Genomic DNA, 11,531 nt, shown 5'->3' with positions numbered 1-11,531 from the left:
CCAACACCAAACACAGCCAACAAACTGGTATGATATGATTAGATGCTAGAGACTCTGCCATGATTTCCTGTAAGCAGTGAGCTGTAACCTGGAATTGTAAGCCATATCTATACTTTCTTCTCCTATGCTGTTTTCTAGAAAGTTATTTATTGCAACAACAGAAATAAAACTGGAGAAATGGTTGAACCTAAAAAGTGACTTGAGCTTTTAACTTAATTTTTACCAAATGAAAACAAACACACTGGTAGAATTATACAGATTTAGAAGACTCTATCTATCTATCTATCTATCTATCTATCTATCTATCTATCTATCTATCATTGATCTAGCATTTATCTACACATCTCTATATATATACATACATATAAATATATGTAATAACAATTAATGAAAAAAAAGAGGCCATGAATTTGAAAAAGGAAAGAGAAGTATGTATGTGTGAAGTTTGGAGTGAGTTAAAGGAAGGGGGAAATAACAAAATTATAGTATACTATCAAGAATTAAAATAATATAAAAGAAAAAGAATTTTACTCATAAATACAATCAAGCCTATTTCTGTGACAAGAAATGTTTGTATATTGTCTGTATTTTGAATATGATATTCACTAAAATTGTCTAAATAGTTATTTAATTAAATGTTGCTGCATGCATGCATTATGTAATTGTATTTCTATAATTTCTTCACTCTTAATATTTGGTAAACTTCAACCTTTTATTGTTCTCTTTATATGAAGAGAAAATGGTGGAAATGAATTTATATGAAAATTGATGTTACACTTAAGCCATAAATGTTTATACATTTTCTCTTTTTATTCTGTGCTATAGTCTTTTCTCTCATTCATTTTATTTCAATAGATTCCTTCCTTCATTCTTTTGAATTCTTGTACAAGAACAAACATTTATAATTAGCAAATAAAAAATTCTTACCCTAAAAATGTCCATAGAAAAGGGGAAATAATATCTCAGGTCTTCACTAAAATCATGTAAGCAACTTTGTGTTTATAATAAGAAATTTTGTAGTTATCATCAGTTCAATTCATTACATTTCAAAGAAGAACAGATAGCAAGGCAAATTACCATTTATTTATTCAGATTTATTGAGGGAAAATAACTTTTCTTTTTGTTAGCTCATGAGCATTGTTGAAGCCCACCTGTACCTGTGAACATGTGACACTATCTGCTCAGACCATGCTGATCATCTCCCATCACTTCTTGTTATAAAAGATGAAGTTTTACTAAAGAATTAGTTATAGTTGTTTTAAAAAAATATAAAGCAATGTCTTGCTTTACTGATGTGAACACTATCAATGTTAATGGCAACATTATCAATGTGTTAAGTCATAGAGATTAAAGTATCTATTTTTGCTTTAAGTAAATTAAATTAAAATGTTAATGTTTATTTCACAAATGGTTCTATCAAGGAAACTGATCATTATCAGAAATTAATTTTAAAAGTAGAAGGAACATCAAATATTCAAATTTTTTGAGCAGAATATTTATAACAAATCATGGTAACCTTGAACATAAAATCAAAAGCTATCAATTTTTCTTAGACTCTTAATTCACTATTTTCTCTTTGAATTGCTCTAATACATTTAATTCTTTAATTTAACAGAAATATATGTCTGCTAGAAAACATAAACTTAAAATAATTATATAGATCTTCAAATTATATAAGGTCTGCAAGGTTTAGATAGTCCCTCTAAAATCATTATTTACTTTTTTCTCTTTTGTGATGCTGAAGATCAACCCTTGTGCCTAATAAGCAAGTTCTCTACCTGTGATCTGTGTCTTTAGTCCTATCTGGTACAGGTAAAAGCATGGTCCACAGTGTCAAATACACTCAATCATTTTACAGCTGTATACATGAAATTGTCTGATGCTTCCATCTGAAGCTTAGCACATGTTTTAGTTAAGGCCAACTGACATGTTCCCCTTGGGGGAATTGTTGCCCAGATTGCTTATTCTGACAGTGGTGGTATTTTGATAGGAGCAGGAATTGAGAAGAAAATATGAAATGCATTTAGAGTCTCAGACCTTCCTGATGAAAAGAACAGTCTTTTCAAAATAACAAGACTTTATGGTCATAAAACATTTTGTGAATAAAATAATTGCAGGTGATCTCAGCAGCAGAGAAAATGTTCACCCTTAACATGAGATTTTGTCCTTTAAACTAAAGGTTAGTTTAAACTTGAGTTTCAGAGAGACAGATGCTGAATTTGACAAGAGAAGTAGACTAGAGACCACCATCTTTATTTCCACCCACCAGTGTTCATATTCACGTTCACTGTTTGAAACCTTCCCTCTTGTGATATTTGCAGCTATCACGAGTATAAAGATTACTGGCATGCTTTAAGACGAAGTTGCCCTGTAATGATGAAGTGTTTGTGTGTGTTTGACTGCATACATTCTTCACTTTGTTACCATATGTGCAACTGGGTCAGATGGCTAATGAGTTTTCAGGGCTAAGATGCATCTGGTCCAACTTTAAACTTATGGTTTACAATACTTCACTAGAAAGCATGTCATTAATCTTTCAGTGGATAATCTCCCATAACTCCTAAACTAATTAAGAAGAGATATTCCTTTTAACAGGATTTGAAAATTAAGCACTACATAGATTAAAATGAAAATAATCTCCTACAACATTGACAGAAGAGTGTAAACATCTCAGATAAAATTGGTGCCTTTTTCCCTCTTATTCTGTCATATCCTGTGGCAGAAACATACAGTTAAATATGCTTTCTAATGGCCTTTCCCTTAAGGAAAAGGACAGATCCTTTTTCATCTTAGAATTCTCAGCATCTGGCCTAAAGTTAAAGAAAAAAATGTTTCTTGATTAGAATATTGAGGAATAAATAGAGAAAGACTCCATCTTGTAATCCATAAATTTATTAATGAATGACATTCTGGTGTATATACACATGTATATTTTTATATTAATATGCTTATGAATAAATATATTCACATTTGAGAAATGAATAAACAGAGGCTCAGAAAATTTTGAAACATATGTATATGATCAATTAAATGCAAACTAATGTATTAATTTTAATTTAATAATAATTTGTAATATATATTAAAAATTTCCAATAAATTTTATTTTCTAATAATTTTGATTATGCTATCTTTGAGAACTAAATAATACATAGGTATTTTGGCTTTAAATAAAAAAATCTTTCTGAAGCATAATAGTTGAACCTATAGATAGCATGTAAATATGGCAAAATTATTCACATTTTGGTGGAATTATGCATTAGGAATTTTTTTCTAAAATATTGCCAAGGATTTTTCCAAAAGAAACTATCATAACAGCTTTATTTGCAATAGCCAGAAGGTGGAAATATTCTAGATGTCCCTCAACCAAGAAATGAATAAAGAAAATGTGGTATATTTACACAGTGGAATATTACTTGGCTGTCAAAAACAAGGACAGCAGGAAATTTGAAGGCAAATGGATGGAACTAGAAAAAAATCATCCTAAATGAGGTAGCCGAGAAAGACAAATATGGTATCTACTCACTCAAAAGAAGATATTAGTTGTAAAATAAAGGATAACTATGCTACAGACCCACAGACACTAGGTAACAAGGGAGGGTTGCAGGGGCATGGGGCACCCAGATCTCCCTGGGAAGGGGAAATAGAAGAGATTTTGTGAGTGGACTAAGTGTGGTGGGTATGGGAATGTAAAGAATCATTAGGAAGGAACGAGTGCTGAAGGGGATTGTTAGGGGAAGCATTTCAGCTCCAGTGAAAGCCTGGAGCAGGAGAATCTCCCAGGAGTCTATGGGGAGGACCCCAGTTTAGACTCCTAGCAATAGTGGTTAAGAAGTCTAAACTGATCATTTCCTGTGACTAGATTAGTGTCTGGACCACTTGTCATCAGAGGTGCTATCCAGCAACTAATGGAGGCAGAGGCAGAGATCCACTGCCAGTCATGAAGATGAGTTTGAGAATCATGTGGAGGAGAAAGAAGGACACCATGGGGAGAGTCACACAGCCAACTAACCTGGGCTCATTGGGGCTTGCAGAGACTGAACCATCAACCAGGAAGCCTGTAGATGGAAGTTTTCCTGTATTCTGCCCGGCTCACACAGCTCCATGGTCCCACAACCTTTCAGACCCAAGTAAGCACACAGAGGCTTATATTATTTTTAAACTATGGACACGGCAGGCTTCTTGATAGCTAGCTCTTATATCTTAAATTATCCCATTTCCATAAATCTATACTTTGCCACATGGCTTATAGATTTTGCTTTACATCTTTACTTTACATCTTTGCTTTGTCTTAAATCTCTTAGTGTTCTTCAGAATGCTATTTTAAGCCTTAAATATTTTCAGTGCATACATTTGACAAGTAATTAATTATTTTCTCTTTGAATTCCTTTTAGATATCTAATTCTTTATCTAGTTAAAAAGCATATGTCTGTCAGACAAAATACAGTTAATAATTTGTATTATTTCAAATTATTTCAGCTCTGATTATCTGAATGTTTCCTACTACATTGACTGCTACAATGTCTATGGAATAAAACATCCTCAACCACCATTTGTTTAATTCAATTTTATATTAAGAGTGTTATTTAAATCGTAAAATAAATACATGAATTAATGTATTAATTCACACCTATGCCCATTTTATTGATGCAGCAAATTAACTTGGAACTGAAAGGAGCACTGCAAGATGGTAAGGGAGAAAAGCCATCATTAGTTCTTCCTAGCTGCAATGCTAATGGCCAGAAAACACAGGGTTACAAAAGGTGCAATAGGACCACTTCTATCCTGGACATAACCAACAGACATCTAACTGGACTCCAGGTCCCCTCTACAGGATGCAGTCTGTGCTCTGTACTGTAAAGATGGCCCCTTACCCGCAGAACTTAGAGAAGACCTACTGCTGTCACTTTTCCAAACCAATACATTTGTAACTGCAGTCTCAGTACACATTCTTACATCCACAAATAAATACAGCTCATACCTCTCACCAAAGAAGCTTTGTTCTGCAGCAGGTGACAATCATTAGAGAAATTCACAACTGGCCAAAATGAATGAAGAGAACAACTGACCATGGTGAGCACAGCTCTAACTGATTCAGCTACAGTACAACTTCTTCGCAGAGAATATCACCAAAGGTCAGAAATACTGTAAGGATCAGGACACCCACTTGTAATATGTTTGTTTGTGTATGACAAGGGAGCTCAGTCTTTGAACTCTCAACCATAAAGTTGACTATAAAGACATGTATAATGACAATAGGAGTTGCCATCCAATGATGGATGAAGGAAATCTCACAAGGCCCAACCCCAAGATGAAGAACTACTGACAATCAATGGCTGCTGTTAGAAGCAGCATGGTATCCTTTGGGATCATAAAAACTGATAGTTTATCCAATCCTGTGCACTAAGCCCTAAACAAATATGCATAGGAGCCATAAATAACCCTAGATTGGTGAGCATACCTCTGTGGGAGACTTGGAGTACCATGAATGCAGTGAACAAACTCAGGCCAATTGATGGAGCGAACAAAGCATGTGATGTTGTAAAAATAAAATGCCAAGTTCCTGGGGGTTGGGGTGGGGAGGAGAGGATGGGGAATGGGGACATGAGGGATCAGGTTGGGTGGGTTGGGGACAGGATGGAGTGGGGGAGTATTGAAAGAGATGTCTTGATGGGAGGGTACATTTCAGGGTTAGGGAGAAACCCGGTCCCAGGGAAACTCTCAGGAATCAACAAGGGAAGACCCCACCTAAGACTCCTAGTAATAGTGGAAAGAGTGCCTGAACTGGCCATTCCCCATAATTAGATTTGTGAGTACCCTAATTGTCATCAGAGAGCGTTCATCCAGTAATTGATGTAAGTAGATATAGAGATCCACAGCCAAGCACTGGGCTGTGCTCTGGGAGTTCTGTTGAAGAGAGGGAGAAGGGATTGTATGAACCAGGGTGGTCAAGGTCATGATGGGAGAACCCATAGAGACAGCTTACCTGAGTTTCTGGGAGCTCAGACTCTGGACCTACAGCTAGGGTGCCTGCATGGGACTGCTCTAGGCCTTCTACATGGGTGTACCAGTTAGCTTGATCTGTTTGTAGGGCTCCTAGAAGTAGGATCAGGACCTGTCCTGGTATTTGAACTTGCTTTTGGGAACCTATTCCCCATGCTAGGCTGCCTGGCCCAGCTTTTATTCAGGGGGAAGCACTTGGTCCTGCCTTACCTTGAAGTGCCAAGCTTTGTTAATGTCCATAGGAACCCTGCCCCTTTCTGAAAGAAGATGAGGAGAGGGTGAAGGAGGAAGGGTAAAGGGGGCAGAGAGATCAGGAGAGAAGGGAGGAGAAACTGTGTTTGGGATGTAAAATAAATGAAAATTTTTTAAATAATTAAACAAAACAAAACAAAACAAAATGATGGGGTCTGTGTTGATGTCCATGGCCCATGTCACAACAGAGGACCCTAGGAACCATGCGTATGGAAATTTGAAGGCTGAGACCTCAGCCGGCCCCACCCTTCATTGGTCCTGGAATAGTTAGTTGTTGCTCCCTCTTTTTGGACACTACAGCTGGAGACCAGCACCCATCAGGAAGAGATGACCCCACCCCTCACCAAGGGCATAGGATTGCTGGCTCCGACGGAGCAACTCAGCTACCACCCAGGCCCAGATCCTGGGGTTTGGATTGGTCCACCCTAACATCTACCCCATCTATGACCTGTATGTGAAGGGACTGCTCCTATGGAACCATAGCTGCAGGATCTTCATGACTTGTGAAAGAGCAAGACATCCTAGAAGAGTTTCAGAGAGGGTCTAGTGATGATGGTGTGTCAAAGCCAGAGGCATTGTACCAAACCAATGCCTCATTGCAACGTCCATTTGTAGGTGGGGCTGATTGACAAAAGGGTATACTGCATGACATACCACAGCTCCCAGTGCCACTGGAACAAATAAAGAGATGTTGGAGGGGTGGGAAAGATGGAGGAACAAGGTGGCTTTTTTGTTTTGCTTTGTTTTTAATTAGTTTGGGGGTGTTTTTAGGTAGGGATGCTTCAGGGATTAGGAGAGGTTATTGAGGGGCTGGGAGATATGCAGTATTAGGGTGCATGATGTGAAACTCCCAAAGAATCAATAATTGTTATAAAAATGCAATCTCCCTAACCCCCCCAAAAAAACATAAAATCTCATCATATTTGCCTCATCTATCTCCCAAGGCAACTAAGCTTAGTGCCCAAAGAGAACTCTTTGACATATGATTCCCTCAACTACAAAAGGTAAAATAAAAATGCTCAATATGTCCATTTCCATTTTTTCTTAGTTTGTAAAACACTACCCATGGGACTTACATCTTTTTACAACTACACAGAACAGGGAGGGTATCAACAATCAAGAGAAGAAAGGAAGTTTGTGAGGAGACACAGAAGTCAGGGTTTGAAACTCAATAAAGAGACAGTTTACCTACAATTAGGAGGTCTGTCTACAAAGTACATAAGCTTCAACAGTGGATTGGCCCCTTATAAATTATGCATAACCTCAGTGGTATATGTATCTCCTTCGTCCCTTGGAGACAGCATTCTTTTTGGACTTCTGAGAGGGTTCATGGGCATGGACAATCAGTGCAACTTGACTGTAAGGTTGGAAGAAAGCAAACATAGCCAATTGTTACAGGATTATGCCTTGTGGAAACCAAATTAGAGATTTTTAGAACATTGACAGCATAAAAAAATTAAAATCATATACTTCAAAAATTATGCTTCCAAAACTAGTAACAGAGGTGAAATAGGTGTATTCATGAAAAATGTTTGCAAATGTCTCAGAATTCCCATCCTACTGACTGAAAATGTGTTTCTTGCAAAAGATGGTAAGTAAAGGCTAAAGGAACAAACTCCTTCCTTAAACATCAAGAAATGGATGAAGGATTTCAAAGAATATATCAAGCTTAGAAACATGTAATGAAAGATGAATGTAGTATGTTTCCCAGGAACTAGCCCAAAGATCTGTGTGTGCGTGTGTGTGTGTGTGTGTGTGTGTGTGTGTGTGTGTGTGTGTGTGTGAGTGTGTGTGTATAAATCGCTAAGACACTTAACAAATTACTCAAAATAATTATTTCAGGTAATAATACTGAATTTTCTTAGCCAGGAAATGAGCACATATACACGAACATGCAGTAAATGAAAATACTAATGGAAAGAAATGAGTCATTTATAAAGACATCATTCAAAAATAGAATTATCATTGAACAACACAATGACTGAGGTTTAAAATGTCAGTAAAAGCTTCATCAACTGACTTGAAAATTCATGATTCAAAGAGAAAAGATTTGAATGAACTCTAAGAAAAATGAATATAAAATAGAAGGGAACTTTAGTTGGACTAGTCACATATTTCCTAACAAAATCTTGTATCTGAAAGAATTATAGAGTCATACATCCAAAGTGTCAAGGAAGCAAAGTTTTCACCTGAAAATACATCACCCATACAATATTATTTAGAAATAAGAGAAAGATAAAGACTTTCCCAGGAAAGAAAAGCTAGAGACTTTATTACCACTTAGATTTACATTCAAGCAAATGCTAAAGAGGACTTTTTAAAAAAGGGAATAATAACTGTAAATATGAATGCATGTGGAAATATGATGTTTATTGGAAATGATAATTATATACTAAATATCAGAATACTTTACTAATGAAACTAGCAAAATGGTTAAAAGAAAAATTGAAACTACAATAATTTATAAATAAATGGCACAAAATAGATGATATAAAAATCATAAAAATTGGGGAGCACAATGAATTTATTTTTATTAAAGTATGCTATGAGCTTCAAATAGATTCTCATAAATATAAGATGTTTTACAGAATTTCCATAGCTACCACAAGAGAAAGAGTAATAGATACACAAACTGGAAGAGAAACAAATCTTTGCACTACTCCTGAAAAGGAGATGTATAAAACATTAATTCACAAAAGAAGGCAATAATAAGGAACAAAAATGCAATATAAGAATGAATAAAAAAACCAGCAAACTCTTACCTATGAACAATTTCTATAAATATAAATGGCTTATCTTCTCCAGTTAAAATAAATCTTGGTGCTAATTTGTTTAAAAGCAAAATTTAACTACATGCTGCTTAAATGAGATTTGATTTAGATTTAAATGCATGCATTATATGAACATTAAGGCATAGTGAAAGATATTTCACAAAGGGACACCAAAGTGAGAAGTGAGCTATGCTTATGCCACAAGAAAAAGGCTATGTACTACAGCAGCAAGAAAGGCCACCATAAAATAGAAATAGGGTTGATTCATCAACATTGCTACAAGTGCAAATAAATGTATATCATCATTAGAAAACAAATAGTAAAAAGCAAACATTAGCAGTTTGGAAAGAGCAATTAGGAAATGATATTGTAATAGCAAAAAACTTTCATCAAAGGAAAAAATAGCCAGAAAGATATAATTCTAAATATCTGAACCAAACTGTAGTGCACTCAATTTTCTAAAAACTTTGCCACTAGATTTGAAGACACAGAAAATCCAAATCCAACAATAGTAAGCAAATCCAAATCAGTAATAGTAAGTGATTCCAATACTCTACTTTCTAAAATAAATAGGATGTTGTGACATGAAAATAAACAGAGAAATATCAGAATTAGGTGAGAGTAAGTCAAAGAGAACTAAGAACTATCTACAGGACATTCCACCCAAGCAAGAAAGAAAACATATCCTATTCAGCAGCCTATAGAAGCTACAATGAAACACAAAGCAAAACTTAACAAGTTCAGAAAAACATTAAATAAATCCATAAATCCTTTCTGACCAGAACAGAAAAAGCTAAAATTTAACAGCAAATAAAGCTGTAGTAATCACAAAAGCTTATGCAGAGTAAATAACACATTACTGAATGATGAAAAATCAAAAGAAAATATCAAGAAAAATAATAATGCTTAGAAATGAATGAGAATGAAAACACAAGACAACAATGCCTTGGAGACACATTAAAAGCAGACCTAAGAGCAAAATTCATACCTCTAATAGCCTACAAAAAAGTCACTCTTGATTCAATTACCCAAAGGAAAGAAAGAGATAGTTCAAATTAAAAGAATGAGATATGAACATGGAAATATTACAAAAACACAGGAAATTCAGAATCACATGGGGAATACTTTAAAATTAGAAAATCTCAAACAAATGCAAAAGTTTCTAGATTCATCCAAACCATCAAATTTAACCAAGAAGAGATTAAAAACTTAAATAGAGTCATAATAAGGAGATTGGAACACTAATAAATGCTTCCCAAGTGAAAAGCACAGTCTTGGATTTAAAGGAGAATTCTACCAGATTTTCAGTGAGGATCAACAACTAATACTTATTAAATTATTCCAAAAATATAATTAAAAGGAGTACTTCAAATTCCTTGTACAAAGCCAGTTGTTATTCTAAAATTCGTATAGTCCCACAAAATCTTCCAGCTAGCCAAACAAACCCACAACAGAAAAAGATGCTGAGGAACTACAGTTTCCACGGTGCATTATATAACTACAGAAACAAAAGTACATGAAACAAGCATCAAAATAGACTTGTAGATCCGTGGAACAAAATACATGACACAGATATAAATGTATATGATTACAGCCATCTGACATTTGACAAAAATGCCTAAAGTGCACAATGGAGACAAGACCATAAATGGTGCTTGAAAAACTGGATGTCACACACACACACACACACACACACACACACACACACACACACACACACACAAATATTCTTGCACATCAGTCAACTCAGAGTGGATCAAATATCTCACTTTGAAATCTGGAATAATAAAACTGCTAGAACAAAACACAGAATATAGGTAGTACTCCAGTTGCCCAGTGATTTAGACTAACAATTAACTATACATCAATGAGAACAAACAATTGAATGAAGCAGAATTTCAAGTAGTGGGAGACAATCTTTACCAGCTTTCCATCTGATAGACTAACACATAGAAATAAAGAAATCATAAACAAGAGATCAAGAAAAGGAATGACTTGATTAAAGTAGGCCTATGGCTCTGAACACAGAGTTCTCAAAAGAAGTAACAAATATGGCTAAGAAATGTCTCAAGAAGTCAAGGAGCTGGGCAAGTGAAGAATATGATCAAAGTATACTACATGAAAAAATGTAAACTGGAAAAATATTCCTGTGTAATTAGAGAAAAATGCCAAATTCTACTTTGAAATTTGATCCTACAACAGTTAGAATGGCTAAGACCAATTAATCATTAGTAAATTGTTCATTAGAATGTGGGGAGAATAAATCTCCAAGTCTAGAGTGCTTTCTATTGCTGTGATAAACATTATGAACAAGAGCAACCTGGAGAGGAGAGGATTTACTTGGTTTCAGAAGATGACAATGCATTACTGAGTAAAGCCAAGACAGCAACTCAAGCAGGGCAGGAGATTAGCAGAGATCACTAAAAAACACTGCTTATGGGCGTTCTCATAGCTTTCTCACTCTGCTTTAGTTTGCAACCACTGACTACTTGTGGAGGTGGGCACCAC

The sequence above is a fragment of the Peromyscus maniculatus genome, chromosome 4 (assembly GCF_049852395.1).
Source record: "Peromyscus maniculatus bairdii isolate BWxNUB_F1_BW_parent chromosome 4, HU_Pman_BW_mat_3.1, whole genome shotgun sequence".
In the NCBI taxonomy this organism is placed as follows: domain Eukaryota; kingdom Metazoa; phylum Chordata; class Mammalia; order Rodentia; family Cricetidae; genus Peromyscus; species Peromyscus maniculatus.
Note: the sequence above shows the minus strand (reverse complement) of the source record.